The sequence below is a fragment of the Ailuropoda melanoleuca genome, chromosome 6 (genome assembly GCF_002007445.2).
Source record: "Ailuropoda melanoleuca isolate Jingjing chromosome 6, ASM200744v2, whole genome shotgun sequence".
NCBI classification, from domain to species: domain Eukaryota; kingdom Metazoa; phylum Chordata; class Mammalia; order Carnivora; family Ursidae; genus Ailuropoda; species Ailuropoda melanoleuca.
The window spans coordinates 117,173,071-117,188,194 of NC_048223.1; the positions used below are offsets into that span (position 1 = coordinate 117,173,071).

At 44.8% G+C, this 15,124-nt stretch overlaps 1 long non-coding RNA gene across 1 annotated transcript; it reads right to left on the reverse strand.

Moving 5' to 3' along the window:
• Positions 1-729: 729 nt before the first annotated feature.
• Positions 730-15,065, reverse strand: LOC117802761. Its single transcript, XR_004626282.1, has 3 exons — positions 14,688-15,065; positions 10,440-11,335; positions 730-1,555 (listed from the first exon to the last, which is right to left on the reverse strand). It is a non-coding gene; the product is annotated as an uncharacterized LOC117802761 (long non-coding RNA).
• Positions 15,066-15,124: the final 59 nt, after the last annotated feature.

A 15,124-nucleotide genomic window follows, 5' to 3' on the forward strand; every position in this document is an offset into this window, starting at 1 on the left:
ATAGTTTGTCAATATGCTGCCCCAAGCTTGCCCAGAGATAATTATCATTGCTTATAAATACATGTTGGAGGTTTGCTTGAATACGTTTTTGTGAAAAAGAGAAAAGTTATTATCTTGAAAGGAACTAAGTAGCGCCTAGAAATCGCGATCGTGGTCTGGAGTGAACTAATCACTTTATCCTCATCCCTGAACACATTTATCCCCCTCCTAATTCTTCACCTAATTAGAGGGAAATGCAGAGCTGTCCTGGTCAGGGAGGTAGGGATTAGGGTTAAGAAAACACTTGTATTTGGAACCCCCTACCTCCCCTGGTCAGTGTGAAAGATTCTCAAAGAATCTCCCAGCCTAGCTAATCCATGACCCTCAGCAGGGAGGAAGTGTTAACAATTTAGTTTAAAACTCACACTCTCAGACAAATGCATCAAAAACGGCTTTTCTCCTTTGATTTGTAGGTATTAGTTGTTTTTCCAGGCCCCATTAAGGACTCTTCATCCTGTAGGCAAGGGGCATTAAGCCCTAGCAAGTTAGAGTTGTTCCCAGCTCTGTGTTATTCAAAGGCAATTTACACTAATTATTCGAGTCCACAGAGCTACCCACATTAGCGGAATGAACCATCTCAGCAGGTAAAAGTACTTTTGAAATGTTAATTTATTACTAAGGTATAAAAATATCCTTGAATTAAAGTAAAAAAAAATAATAGCCATTTTAAAGGATGAGACTGAGACATTCTCTACCCCCCTTTTTTTATTTTCACCAACTCCTCCGTAATTACTTGTCTTTTACAAACTCGAGTTGTCAAGGCAAACGGCAATGCATTCTCTGACATTATGGTTAATACAAAGCTATCGCCTCGTTCGGTGCATTTTTCTATCCTGTTTTCCAAGGGAAGCCAAATGAATCCCCTGGCCCGGCCGCTGATTCAGAAGCAGCGATGTGATTTTATGCCTCACAAAATCTGCTCATGGGTGTGGGTTGTTGTTTCTTAGTCACTGACGTTTTCAACGGCCTCTTCTATATCCCGCGGCTTGTTCTCCCGGGAGCATCGGTGAATCCGCCCAGCCAGGACGGACTCACGGGCCCGAGGCTCCCAGTCTTCATCTTGCAGGATATCCCAGGCACAAACACATCCCACCATAGTCACAGGCTCCGGCTCGCCTTCTGGCTCAGTCTCTGTCCCCTTCCCGTGGGAGTGGGTAAGAGAAGGGGTCGGGGAAGGAGAGGTCCTGAAGTTGACTGCCGAATTGGGGGAGAACGTGTCAGCGAAAACTTTCAGCATCCACGGTCTCGCCATCACAGGAAGCAGCAACAGCGACCCCTCCTGGTGACCTAGAGGAGTCACAGGGTGCGGCTCCTCGTCCTTGAGGTCGACTTTCCCTTAATTCTTCATTCATGCATTCCGCCAGCATTTACACACGAATGTCTGAGAAATGATCTCTGCCCTCAGGCCTCTCAGAAGACAATAAGGGTGAAGAACTTGAGAAGCTGTGGCAGAGACTTCTGAAGGGGGTGGAAGGGCCCGCAGAAAGAGAGATCGCTGTCCAACCAACACAGGAAACTGCTTACAAAAGTAAAATAAAGATTCGCTAAGCAGAAGGAAAGCGAGTCCAAAATTGAAAAGAGAACAGATCCTGAGGGCCACAACGGCATAGCATACTCGGAGACCCAAAAGGTAGGTGGGAAATGGACAGAAAGGAGTAGGCAAGTCCCCCCACCCTCCCCTCCCCACCCCCAGCTGTCCTGGAAAATGTGCTGCATCTTCTCTGAGACTAGAGGTCTCCAGACTGTCTTGGTCATGTATCCCCAACCCTAAAAAAAAGGATTTGATCATCCCCAGTATATGTTTATTTATGATTATACACAGGTGCTGATTTCAATCCATTCTAATAAGTACTAGTAATGCTTGTTTCATTTCTTATCTTTCGGATCAAAACATGTTAATCTAGCATTTTCTTTCCTCATCCCGATGGACTGGGGACAGTGGCATGTGCCCCGAAGTTGATGGGCCCGTGGGAACCAAAGGCCTGCCCGCAGAGAGCCTCCTGTCCGTCCGAGTAAGGCCTACGTGCACCCACCTCCGACTGCAGCCAGAAGCTTGATCGCGGGCCCAGAGTTCGGACCTAACTAGGTCAGAAGGGGGTGAACTGCAGGTATAGCAGGAGCTTGGCAACCAGTACGTGGACAGATGTGCCCTCACCATCCCACTGGAGGAACCTAGCCGTGCACCTCCTAGCATCTTTCCCTTCCTGTCTCGGAGTCCACGCATTCAGCACACCCAAGAGCGTGTCTTATAGACCCTAGAGTCTGGAACGCAGCCAGAAACACATGAGAGCCCCCCCATAGGTCAAATCTAACATAAAATCATATCAAAAATAAGTTTCAGCATAAATTTAAAAATATATAGGCCACCACGGAGCTGGAAACTAATTTGTGAATTCAAATTATGTTAAGCGCAGATTTGCATTGATGTTTACAATTCCCCCCACTACACACATATAAGCACATCTTAACTTGAACTACGACCCAAGCAGTTCCAGAGTGATTAGGAACCCATATTGGATCCCCACAAGATACATGATAGAGCAGATACTACTAGAAGCCATGAATCATAGTGACAACTTTGTTTACAAAACTTTGCCCCAGGACTATGATTGGTACTTAGGTTAACTGAAAATAATGTCCTCCTTCAGACTAAACAGAGTCTAAACAGAGTCAGGATGCTTCATGCTGCCACAACCATCCATCCATCCACCCATCCATCCATCCAACCAATGTTTACCGGTATTGAATATCTATGCTCTGTCAGGCATTCACACACAGTATTTACAGCGATAATTCGAAGGAATGTATGTCAGCTCGTGTTTAAATGTTACCGGCCAGACAATAGTAGGAGTTGGAGCCTCTAAAATGATTGTACAGAACGACTGTACTTCAGATGGAAACCTCATTCCTGATCACTGCTCTCTTCACATCAGGTGCTCAAAATGCCTTTTTAAATCAAATTATCACACTACGGCCATTTCTACATGGAGAATATGTTTTAAAATAATCTTATAAAAATCTTTTAAAAAATAAATAAAATAATCTTATTTATTTGGAAATGATAATAACTCAGATGCTATCTGAACTAGCTCTACCTTTTTTTTTTAAGAAATGTGTTCTATTTTATAGACAGTGTAACTGAATAGCATATAAATAAGGAGGGAGGGTTTAAGGTAGGGTTTAGTGTTGAAATGCTTAGAGAACAAATTACTTCCAATAGTTTCATAATATACCTTTGCCTCCAAATAATGGATATGATTTCACAAACCAGTTGATTTAATCGTGTGCCCTAAGTACCTTTGGAGACACAGCCCAGCTCTAATTACCAAACATCCGTGGAAGTAAGAATAGTACATTCCCATAAAAAATTTCTACGGTTCAAAGTATTCACTAGTTAATCTGGCTGCCCCTTCACCACCACCATCATTTAGTTTGAATTAATGAGGATAGATTCACTAATGAAAGCCAAGAATTTTCTTCATTCTGATGAGACAATACAGTCATGGGGACTAGCTCTGTAAGATAATTTCCACGGCAGAAGCTGCAAGTTCTAAAGGTGACAGTGCCTGGCTCAAGGCTTATGATCAGAAGGGGGTGAAATTAAGTTAGAACTGAGAGTTTTTTTACTTTAAAAAGCATAAAAAAGCAACACTTTTTTTTTCCAGATTGAAAGACATATTGAAAAATGTACCGTGAAATTAAAGCCCTGAAAATCTTTAAGGAATCTTTCATTCTCTTTGGACCAATGCAACAATCGAAGACTTGCATAGGCAAGAATCAACACATATGTGTACAAAACATAATGTTTGTTGAGAAAGGTTGTATTTATAGCATGCATTTTCTATATGTAATACATATATGGAAACCTTTCAAATCGCTTCAAGAGGTAACCACATAGGATTTCGAGGAAACTCTATACACTGGGTTTACTGGCCGTTGTGTCTTGAAACTTCATTCATACAGAGAGGCGGCACAATTCAGTCAAAAAAGCATGAGGCTTGAAGTCCAGAAGCTCAGGCCCGCCCCCCAGGCTCAGCTCCGTCACTAGCCACTGAGGTGAGTACAGGCAGATCACTTAGCCTGGCTGGAAAATAAAAACTTTGGTTGGCTTGGCCTCCGAGGGCTTTGTCAGCAGTAAAATCATCAAACTCCATATAGGAAGCATTTGATATAGCCATCAGAAAGGCAAGTTGGGTATGAAGGCAAGGGTTTCCAAAAACAGACATACCAAGGTTGTTGTTTTTTTTTTTAGATCAAAGACCGAAAAACATAGTTTTGTTTCAAGTACATAGACACACACACAAACACACACAGGCCTATACAGTGTGCATTCTGTGGGACCTAGCAGTGTTTTCCCCAGTTGAATAAAATGTGGCTTTGCAGGCATTCAGAGCCCATTGCATTTGTGCACCCTGTACAAGGCTGTTGGCTCTAGACAGCCCTTAATTCTAATTAATCCAAGTCCAGCTGAAGCCGTGGGTGGAGGAAGAAAGACTAGAAATGAAGAAAGAAAATGAGACGTTAGCACGAATGCCTATCACATTGTGAAAATCTATTCATCTGCATAGTATTAATGATAGCGAATATGCAAACAGATGTTTCTCTCATTAAATTGTATATGCAAATACTACTGGTAGGAGTGGTAATGTTGTCTCAGGGTTGAGAGATCGTTGAGGGTAATTAAAGGTTAATCCAGTTTTCAGTTCACAGACTATTCGACAAGAGTGGTTGTAAAGAAAAATTGTCACTTAACCTTCAATTCATTACCAATGGCACATGGATTTTCTACTAAAATAACATAAACATATGCACTAATCATCACTCCCTCCCCCCACCACCTCTGCATGGCTCATCACCAGCAACCACGGGCAAAGACTTGTGAGTTGAGCTAAGTTGAGTGTTGCTGTGTGAGGCATTAATAAGAAAAATTACAGTCCCTTGAAAAGTGTTTAGAGCCCATTCGGAGTCATAATCTCTCATTTTTAATTTAAAAAAATCTGAAGCATTTACATCGCCACTTCTTGAATAGAATTAAAAACATTGTTCTAGGTACTGAACGTGAGGAATTGGAGGCTGCAACGAGCTGACCAGTCTTGACATAGTTCACTCTTTTTCTTACTGGGGTGAATTGAAAAGGACAAATGGTTTGAAACTCCTTTTTGCGTGTGTGTGTGTGTGTGTGTGTGTGTGTGTGTGTGTGTGTGACAGAAATGTTTAACTGGCCAGCTGGGGTATTTTCACTTCCTGTTCTGAAGGGTGGGAAAAATTCAGCAATGAAGGCCAGAGAGTTCCAAATTGACAGGTGTGTGAGAAGAAATGCAAGGTCAGTATAAACCCCGTATCTGTGGGAAGAGGTGTAGAAAAGCAGAGGGAGAAGGGGTGTCCCTGTGGAATAATAAAGGGGATTTATTTCCTGATCAATAGTTACAAAGGGCTTGTCTTTGGTTTAGTGGGGATCAGGGTTCTGGAAGGGTAATCTCCTCTCCCCTTTACTTCTTTAGTCCTTGATTCTACAAGAAGTGATCTGCAGCGTAAAGACCCGCACAGAGCTAGCAAGCCGAGTACCTGAGATCTCCATGCTCCTGAAAATTAAAAGTGTGCTTTCTGCCCCGAGTGTTCGAGATACCAATCAAAATGAAATCCAAAGTTGCATGGGCAGACAGATCCCTAACATTTAATCCTCATTTTGCATTGAGGGTTTCTAGTTAAACCCAAATTTAATTTTGGTTCTTATGCCACCAGAAAAACCGAAGCTCCTTTCAAAGTTGCAATCCTACATTAAATCTAAATCAAATCTTGTATGTAAAACGAAAAGGTCTTTTTTGGTCCTACTTTCTCATAGGGAACGGTGCTTGTTTAAGATGTTACAAATTGCGCTGGAAAAGAGTGCGTTTCTCAACAAAACTGGTTGTGTTTAATTTGCCCAAAGCATCTTGGTAAAATTTTAACAACACTTGCTTATTGGCAAACCCAAAACAGAAGGTAGCTACCATGATTCCAAAGGGAGGAGGGAGACGACCTACAATCCCGTTTTGTTTATTTGTTTGGGTCTTCACAACACTAAACGATTTCACTTCTTTCCCCTCAGTACTTCATTTTTTTTTAAGATTTTATTTTTAAGTAATCTCTGTACCCAACTTAGGGCTCAAACTCACAACCCTGAGATCAAGAGTCACTGGCTCTACTGACTGAGCCAGTCGGGTGCTCTGCTCTTCATTTATCGACTTTTTTCCTTCTCACTTTGTTTTTTCATCTTTGCCAAACTGTTTGGTAGGTCTGCAAGGTTGAGAGCAGCAGAAGGGACCTGACCGAAATCTCCACCGGGTTGACCAGATCTCTCTTAGCAGGAAATCGGAGGTTAAGGTGAAAGGGCAAACAGCTATGGTTCCCACTGAGTGATTAGTATACAATGTATGCATTTTCCCCTGGGTATGTGCTAAAAGGGCTGCCCTCTCCCAGCTCATTCCGGTAGCATTTGGATATATCCAGCCCTACTCTCAGGAGACTCTTTTGAAATAGCATGGCTCTGTGCTTCACTGTTTGTTAAGTAATTGAAAGATAATAGCAATTATTATATATTGAGAAGAAGCCAAATTCCCCGAGCACCAAGCAGCCCCCTAATGGTGTACTGCTCAAAATAGCCTGTAGGTGATGCTGAGGTTGAATGTGGGGAGTAGACTTGGGTTAGAAAACTGCCCACGGAGCCAGATGGCTTATTTTGCTAAATACAATGGAAACACACACACACACACACACACACACACACACACACACACACACCCCAGTATGGAGGCTTTTGATTCGGAGAGATTCGTGGCCCCTTTCCCTAAAATACAAGGGCTGCCTGGGGTTGATTTAGGCCATGTCAGTGACCTGAACCTCCTTCTGACTCATTCTCACTGACCATCTCAGCTTAGCTTTGGCCCTGGCTTGACAGGGTGCGATGAGTGTACTATGTCCAGAGCTCAGTTGGGCAGAATCATGAGAATAGGCAAGGATGCTAGAACAGCCCAAAAGGGGGAGGTGAGCTGGGCTATCTCAGGCTAGTACAGCAGGAGACAGTTTGAACAGTGGCCACTCTACCTTCAGGAAAGACTGGTTTGAGCTTCAGTACCTTCTTTTGCAAGGTAGGAAAATAATAGTACTGACCCACAAGACAGTTGAGACGATTCAGGATCATAAGTACGTAACGTGTTAAGCACCCAATACCAAGCAAGCTAACAACATCAACCCGGAACAGTGGTAGTCTAGGCCCCCTTGGAACATAGCCACTCGGAGGATGTCTCCAGGTGTCCCTAACGTGGCCACTGCTGTATTTCTGTGGAATAGGGTTGGGTTTCCATCCAGTTAGAGAAATTAGCTGAACACACCTCATTAGAGTTACGGGGAGCCCCAAATATCTCTTTTAACAGCCTCCTACGGTGCTCACCCCGGCCTCCTTTGGGTCGCTGAGTTGCATGAAGAGACTAGCCTCTGCGGGTAAGTCAGATCTGAAGTGGAATCACGGGCTGTCGCTTTCAAGCCAGTACTGAGGTGGGCTCTGGCAGTTTGTAATAATGCAACAAGTGTTGTGTATGCCCCAACCCCAACAAAGTGTGTGACTTCACCAGAGAAACTCTCCACTATCATGCCGAAGCCCTGGGTGCCAAAACCCACATCCGAGTGCTCGTCACGAGCTCTGAGCTGGCACTCCACCACACTTCTCTGAGTCCTCAAAGTCCTCATCTGTAAAACGGCCATTTTAGTGCCCGTATCAAGGAGTGCCTGCCGTATGGGTTGACTAACAAACGGAAACACTTTGTCAGGTGTCAAATAGCATCAGAAATAGAGGGGTTTGCCGCTTGCATACACACTGCGTCCTGGTGTCCAGTGCCATAACTGCAACACCGTGCCGGCATCACACCACGATTCTTAACCCTAATGGTTTGTTAATTTAACTCATTAAGGGCTCTTAGCACTTGAAAGGTGTTTAAAAACACAAACCAACAATTAGTCTTTGGGGACCAAAGAATAATGCAAGCCTAATGTATCACTTTTCCTGGCTCAACAAACACCATTTTGATGTGCTAATGGCCCTCGTGAAGGCAGTGATTTTCAGTTAAACAAAGCGAGCCAGCAGCCCAGAGAGGCACTCTGCCCTTCCCTGTGAGTCAGCCAGGAATGAACATTAACCCAGTACCACTTATAAATGAATAACATACAAATACAGTACTATGTGTAATATAAAATGTACTGTCAACGACTAGCAAAAGGGAGAGGTTAAAAAGCCCAGAGCCAGGAACCAGAAGACAAGGATTGGAGTCCAGCCTCTGACACTCACCTGTTCCTTCTGTGAACTCAAAAAATGTCACCAGGGTTAACAGCACATGTAACAACCACAACTAATCCTACTTTCATTGATCCTCAAGTTTGTTATCTGTAAAATGGGAACAACAATGTTTCTTGCTGCCAACCTCACAGTATGATGGGGAATGTAGTTTCATGCGAATAAATTACAAAGCACTATTTAAAATTTGAAGGCTTTGGGGGTGCCTGGGTGGCTCAGTCGGTTAAGCGTCTGACTCTTGAGTTCAGCTCAGGTTATGATTTCAGAGTCTTGAGATCGAGCCCCACGTTGGGCTCCACGCTCAGTGTGGCATCTGCTTGTCCCTCTCTCTCCAAGACTCCCTCCCCCACTCTCCCTCTGCCCCTCCCCTGCTCATGCTCGCCTGAGCTCTCTCTCTCTCTCTAAAATAAATAAAATAAAAAATCTTTTTTAAAAAATATGAAGGCCTTTGATTATAATACAAGAGTGACGACACAGATGGGTCCTGCCTCTATGACTGTCAGGTGGATACGTGATCTCAAAGAACAGTGAACTGAATCCAGAAATGTGTGGAATGGGTCGGCTTTACACAGTTTTTTTTAATTGTGGGGAAATATACATGCCATTTACCATTTTAACCGCTTTAAAGTATAGAATTGAGTGACATTTAGTACATTCACAATGTAGTGCAACCATCACCACTGTCTAGTTCCAGAACATCTTCAACCACCCAAAAAGGAAGCCCCTACCCTACCCATTAGACAGTCCCTCCCCACTCACCTCTCCGCCTAGCCTCTGGAAACCTTTAATCTACTTTCTGCCTCCATAGATTCACCTATTCTGGACATTTTGTATTCATGGAATCATACATCATGTGGCCTTTGGTGTCTGATGTCTTTCACGTAACATAATGCTCCCAAGGTTCATCCCTGTTGTAGCGAGTGTCTGTACGTTTTATACAATATTAAGCCTAATATTCTTTAAGCTGTATATTCAAAATGCACAGCTAATAAAAACAAAAATCTGCCATTTATTGGGCACTTATTATATGCCAGGCACTGAGTACTTTATATACTTGATCTCCCATAATCCTTCTCAGACCAGCAGCATTAGCTCCATTCTCCAGATGAGAAAGCTAAGATGCAGAAAGGTTAAGTCACGTGTCCAAGGTCACACTGCAATGAAGTGGGCAGGAATCAAACCTCGGTTTGTCATATTCCAGGGCTCTTTCTTTCAACCATCATATGTGGTATTTGCACTGCCCAAGAGCTCCAGGCTGCAAAGCACGGAAGTATGTCCAGGCAGCCCATTATGGGGACCCCAGTGAGCTCTGAGAAAGCCCACAAAGGGAGGCCTCAAACAGAAACCCTCAGTCTGGCAAACTCCATCCTGCTGGCACCAACAACCAGCTGAGAGGCCGACTGGGGCACGAATGCCCCCAGACATGGTCCCTGGGACTGCCAGCCCCCATCCCATAGTCCCGCACTTGACTATCCTCTCCCTGAACCAGACAGGGCAGAGAGCGGCCTTTGGATGACCGAAATGCTCTGGTCCTGTCGCCAGTACCCCAGAGGTCCAGGCTTGGCAGAGCTTCTAGCAGCATCTTAGTCCTTGAGAAGTGTCCTGTCTTTGGGTAAATATTCCATCAGCTTCCTCTCACATGCTGTCCAAACACAAACACTAAAAACCTGAAGACTAGAGAACTGGGCCTAACTATGTACTTGAAGAAATCCGTAATGCCGCACAGTCCCGGAGCCCTGGGGACAAGTGCGGCTGCAGCCAATGTTCACTGGATTCGAGGGGCAAGAAAAAATTAACACTGAGTATTTAGCAGCAGGCAAAGATCTGCAAACATCTCCCTTTTCAGAGGCTGGTACTGGAGGCAGAGGACAGAGAACTCATCTTTAGTCATCAGCTCACTATTCTTCGACCTACCCAACTTTCAGCTGGTATAAATGATATTGACAGAAATACAGTATTAAGTGGAAAGAGCGTGGGATTAGGAAGAACAGGGCCTTGATTTGAATCCAGGCCCCACCGCTAAGTAAATGTAGTGAGACCTGGGGGTAAAGCATTTCCCTTCTTGACGTCCCACCTTCAGAATGCTCTTGAGGAAGGGACTGGTGACTGTCCAGAATGCCAATCTTCCACACCTGGAAGAGCCAAGCTTCTAAAAGAATATTCTATTCAGGTGCCTCACGGGTGAATCTCTTGATCTGCTATCAGGGCAAGGAGGGCTGGAAGGGCACAGCAGTCCTCCACCACTTGCTGATGAGGTTCTCAACCTCCAGGAGACCCAACTGGTGGATCTGCAAAACAAGAACCACGATTCTTCCCGCCCAGCATGGCAGGGGGCATTGGGAGCCCTGGCGTAGCACCCAGTGCGGGGTGTGAAACAGGTTCAATAAATGTCAGTTCTCCTTTCGCCTTGCGGATTCAAAAAGAAAGAAAAAAAATCTTGGTGCTATTTTTTTCAGTCTGGCCAAATGATTTAAAGAACTGATCCCCCCAAACAAAGCAAAGCAAAGCAAATTATATACCATGAAAACCCGTTTCTGAACTGGGAGCGGAGGGAGGGGCGACTGGCTCAAAGTCTAGTCAAAAGAAACGGAGAAAGGTGTTCCAGTTTCAGTGACATTTCAACAAGTACATCATCTGCTTTAAGTGGGAAAAAAAAAAAGACTTCAGTGGATAGTGGTTAGCCCAGGTGATTGTAGCTCACCTCCACAGTTGTTTTGTGACTAAGAGCATAATTGATTGAAGGGCATTGATTTATGAGAATCTAATGTCCTAATTCTGCGGGCATTTAAGCGAAAATGAAATACTAAACTTTAAATCATGACCTGCAATTATCTTCCACCTCAGAGATGGATCTTTGAGTTGCAAGAGAGACACAGACTTCATTTCGGTGGGGTTGCAATAAACCTGGGAGTTCTACACTCCTTCAATTCCATTCTCATTTCCATGAAGATTGCGGGAAGTCAGGAAAACCTGGAAGGAAGAGGTCAGGATTTGGAGTAAAACCATCCCGGTTTGAAACCCAGCCCCCCGTACCTGCGTGACCGGAGTAAATCATTTAACTGCTCCGAGCTTTAATTTCTTCATCTATGAAATGGGGGCAAGAGTAATATGTCCCAAGGCGATTTTAGGGATGTCCAAGTTCTGTGCTTCAAGCAGGGTGCACCCTGAGGAGTTCTGAGCCCACTCCCCATCTTGAAGCCCAGATCACTCTGCCAGGTAGTGCTGGGGGTGTCGGGGGAGGAATGGGGGAAGCTGGCAAAAAGCAGCACTTGGCACAGGAATTTTTCAATTGTCCAGAAAAAATATATTCCCTGAGGAATTGTTCCCCGGAAATGGGGTGTGTGTGTGTGTGTGTGTGTTCTGAAGTGGATGAAATTTGTCAACAAAATCTTTACTAAAAATGGAACTTTTGCACATCTAATTGCGGAATTTTGCAAAACAAAACAGAAGATATCTTGCCTGCCTCCAGGCATATCCGAGGGGATTAATTTGTCGCTCTTCAAAAACAACTCTTCGGAGGGATACCCTCTTTGATTCTCTATTCTCACATTAATTAGTAGTAGAAGGAACACGGAACACACTTGGTAGAGGAGAACCGCGGAGAAATAAATCTGCCGCCCTCTCCAGAGGGAGCAACAGGGAGGGGAGGACGCGCAGGGCCCGCCGGGAGCGCCTCTCAGGCCTGCAGTTACCAGCCGCCCTCCCAGCCTCCCGGAAGACAATAGAGAAGATTGATTAATAAAAATATTTCTTTTCAGCCTAAATCCCAGTAATAAATGCTTTTGAGAGTAAAACGGAGACGTAGTTGGTGTGTTCTTTTGTGCTGATTATGGAAGAAGTTGATTGTATTTGGAACCAGACACACTGGAATTCAAGATTATTGCTGGGGCGCCTGGGTAGTGCAGTTGTTAAGCGGCTGCCTTCGGCTCAGGGCGTGATCCCAGTATTCCGGGATCGAGCCCCACCTCGAGCCCCACATCGGGCTCCTCCGCTATGAGCCTGCTTCTTCCTCTCCCACTCCCCCTGCTTGTGTTCCCTCTCTCGCTGGCTGTCACATAAATAAATAAAATCTTAAAAAAAAAAAAGATTATTGCTGAGACCCAACATTGAATATTATTTGTACTTTGATAGTTGCCTGATTGGTTTGTCCCGATCAAAACCTTTATCTGAAGGTATTTGTTTCAGATTTGTAAGAGTTTATTGTCAGTGACGGCTTCTTAATGGAATTTTTTTTTTTAGTAAAGTTTCAGTTTGCTCCTGTCATTGTGTGTCGCTCAGATACGATGACTTTCTTTTAAAACACTTACACATGTTCATCAATGTTCATCTTTCAAAAAAACCCAAGTAAGCCCCAATTAATCGTATGTGTCTTCGTGGCTGGAAAGCGCATTCCTGTCACTGAGTTGGGCACCGACCACCTCTGCGCGCAGACGCGGGGCTGGCTGTGGAGATGGCGGGTCGTCCCGGCGTCCCCCACTTTTTCCGAGGCCCCTACCACGCGGCCCCAGAAGCAGTGTCCATTGCCTGCTTATTTAAGATAATTACAACATGTGTTTCTTCCCTGCTGGCTCTGCTGAGGCAGAAAATGCTTCATCGTTTCCTTCAGTCATGAGAATAAAGCAAAAAATCTGGAACATAAACACCGTTTTTTCTTCGCATTCAAAGGCCGGGCTCAGGGTGAGTTTGTGAATAAGCCGAAGTTGGCACTCAAGCTAGTTAAGTATGAAGTTGCCGGGCAGAGAAGTCCTGCAGGGGCCTGGAGCGGAGGGGGTCCCCGGGGCTTTTGTCCCCTTGTTGGTAAATAACAGCCCTTTATTTACACACAGTTGTTTGGGTTTCAAAAGATATTCAAAGCCCGGGTAGTTTTCTGCAGTTGATTTGCATGGAGAGGGCTATATCTGTGAATTTTTAAAGAGATTTTGCCCTGGAGAGTTGTAGACCAGTGGGCCCCGGCGGCTCGAAAAAAAAAAAACGCACGTGGGCAGCAGGCGGGCCAGGCTCAAGCAGGCGCCTTCTTTCTGGACCCAGAATACCCCCGGGGGCGGGGGACGGGATTCACCCGCAGCCCCGAGCTCAGGGCCCAGGCCAGGCGCCTTTTGGGTTAAGACGACTACTTTGAACTGCGTTTCTTCTCAGAGCGAGGGAGAGCATCTGATGTGGGGTATCTGCCTTGAAACTCTCCAGACTTGAAACATTTTCCCNGGGGTGGGGGGGGGAGGCGCACGTGATCAGCAGGCGGGCCAGGCTCAAGCAGGCGCCTTCTTTCTGGACCCAGAATACCCCCGGGGGCGGGGGACGGGATTCACCCGCAGCCCCGAGCTCAGGGCCCAGGCCAGGCGCCTTTTGGGTTAAGACGACTACTTTGAACTGCGTTTCTTCTCAGAGCGAGGGAGAGCATCTGATGTGGGGTATCTGCCCTGAAACTCTCCAGACTTGAAACATTTTCCCTTTGGAGCTTGTAGCAATAAAAACCCCTGGTAATGAGTGCCCTGCCCCCGACAGAAGTCCTGCATCCAAGCTGTGCGCCATCCTGGTGAAATGGTTTACAAGACCGACGGCAGAAACTCTAAAGGAATGCTCGAGAGAAGGAATGAAGTGCCTATCGTTGAGATCTTTATTTATGGGAAGAGAAAGGGCTGAAACATTACCTCAGAACGCAAGATTACAACATCAGTCGGATATAAGGTAAATCTGTTCTAGTGGTGAAACATCAGAAACCCATAATCCTTTCTCAAAGCCCTTTTGTTATTTTAATGTCCAACAAATTATGCTTTTTTTAAAAAAAGAAGAAAAACACTTCGATTTGAGAGGTTTCTTTTGCTCTAGTAGAAGTAATTTCACAGGTTTAAAAAGTTTTAATTTTCTGGAACCCAGTCTTTACTGTGCTGGCCAAGCACAGGCACAAGGCTAAGGTAATTTTTAGCTTCAATAGAATTGGGTACAGTGACCACCAAGATCGGCTTCAAGTTGCTATGGCAACGGTAGTCCTAAAAAGTACTTAGGTTGGGGCGCCTGGGTGGCAGAGCGGTTAAGCGTCTGCCTTCGGCTCAGGGCGTGATCCCGGCGTTATAGGATCGAGCCCCACATCAGGCTCCTCCGCTATGAGCCTGCTTCTTCCTCTCCCACTCCCCCTGCTTGTGTTCCCTCTCTCGCTGGCTGTCTCTATCTCTGTCGAATAAATAAATAAAATCTTTAAAAAAAATAAAATAAAAATAAAAAGTACTTAGGTTAAGCGAGGCATTTCGGGTTGCTAATCTGAAACTTTTTCCATTATTATTTTTTTTAAGTGGATAAGTGTGGACGAGTAAATTGCAATACTTACTGTATTTATTGTCTTTCCTCTTGATGTCAGTCATACCATTGGGATCCCGCTTACATACATTCTAAATCACTTCTAAAGAATAGGAAGAAATATGGAAATTTGAAAGAAAATTAGGCACATGGCAAAAAAAATAAATAAAAATAAAGTAAACGTGTTTCTCTGTAGAAGCTCTTCCATGGGAAGCCGTCAGGGGAAGTCCACGAGAGGAGACTGGGTAGAGAAGGACTGTGGTTTCTGTGTGCCCACCCTGGCTTGCTGCGGGATGTGAGGACTGGAAGTGATCGGTCAGGACCGGAAGTGATGCACCCACAGACACCTTCTAAGGTAGCAGGTGACCAGAGTGAAAGCGCATATCAAGGGCCCTATTTTCTTTTTTTTTTTTTTAAAGATTTTATTTATTTATTTGACAGAGATAGAGACAGCCAGTAAGAGAGGGA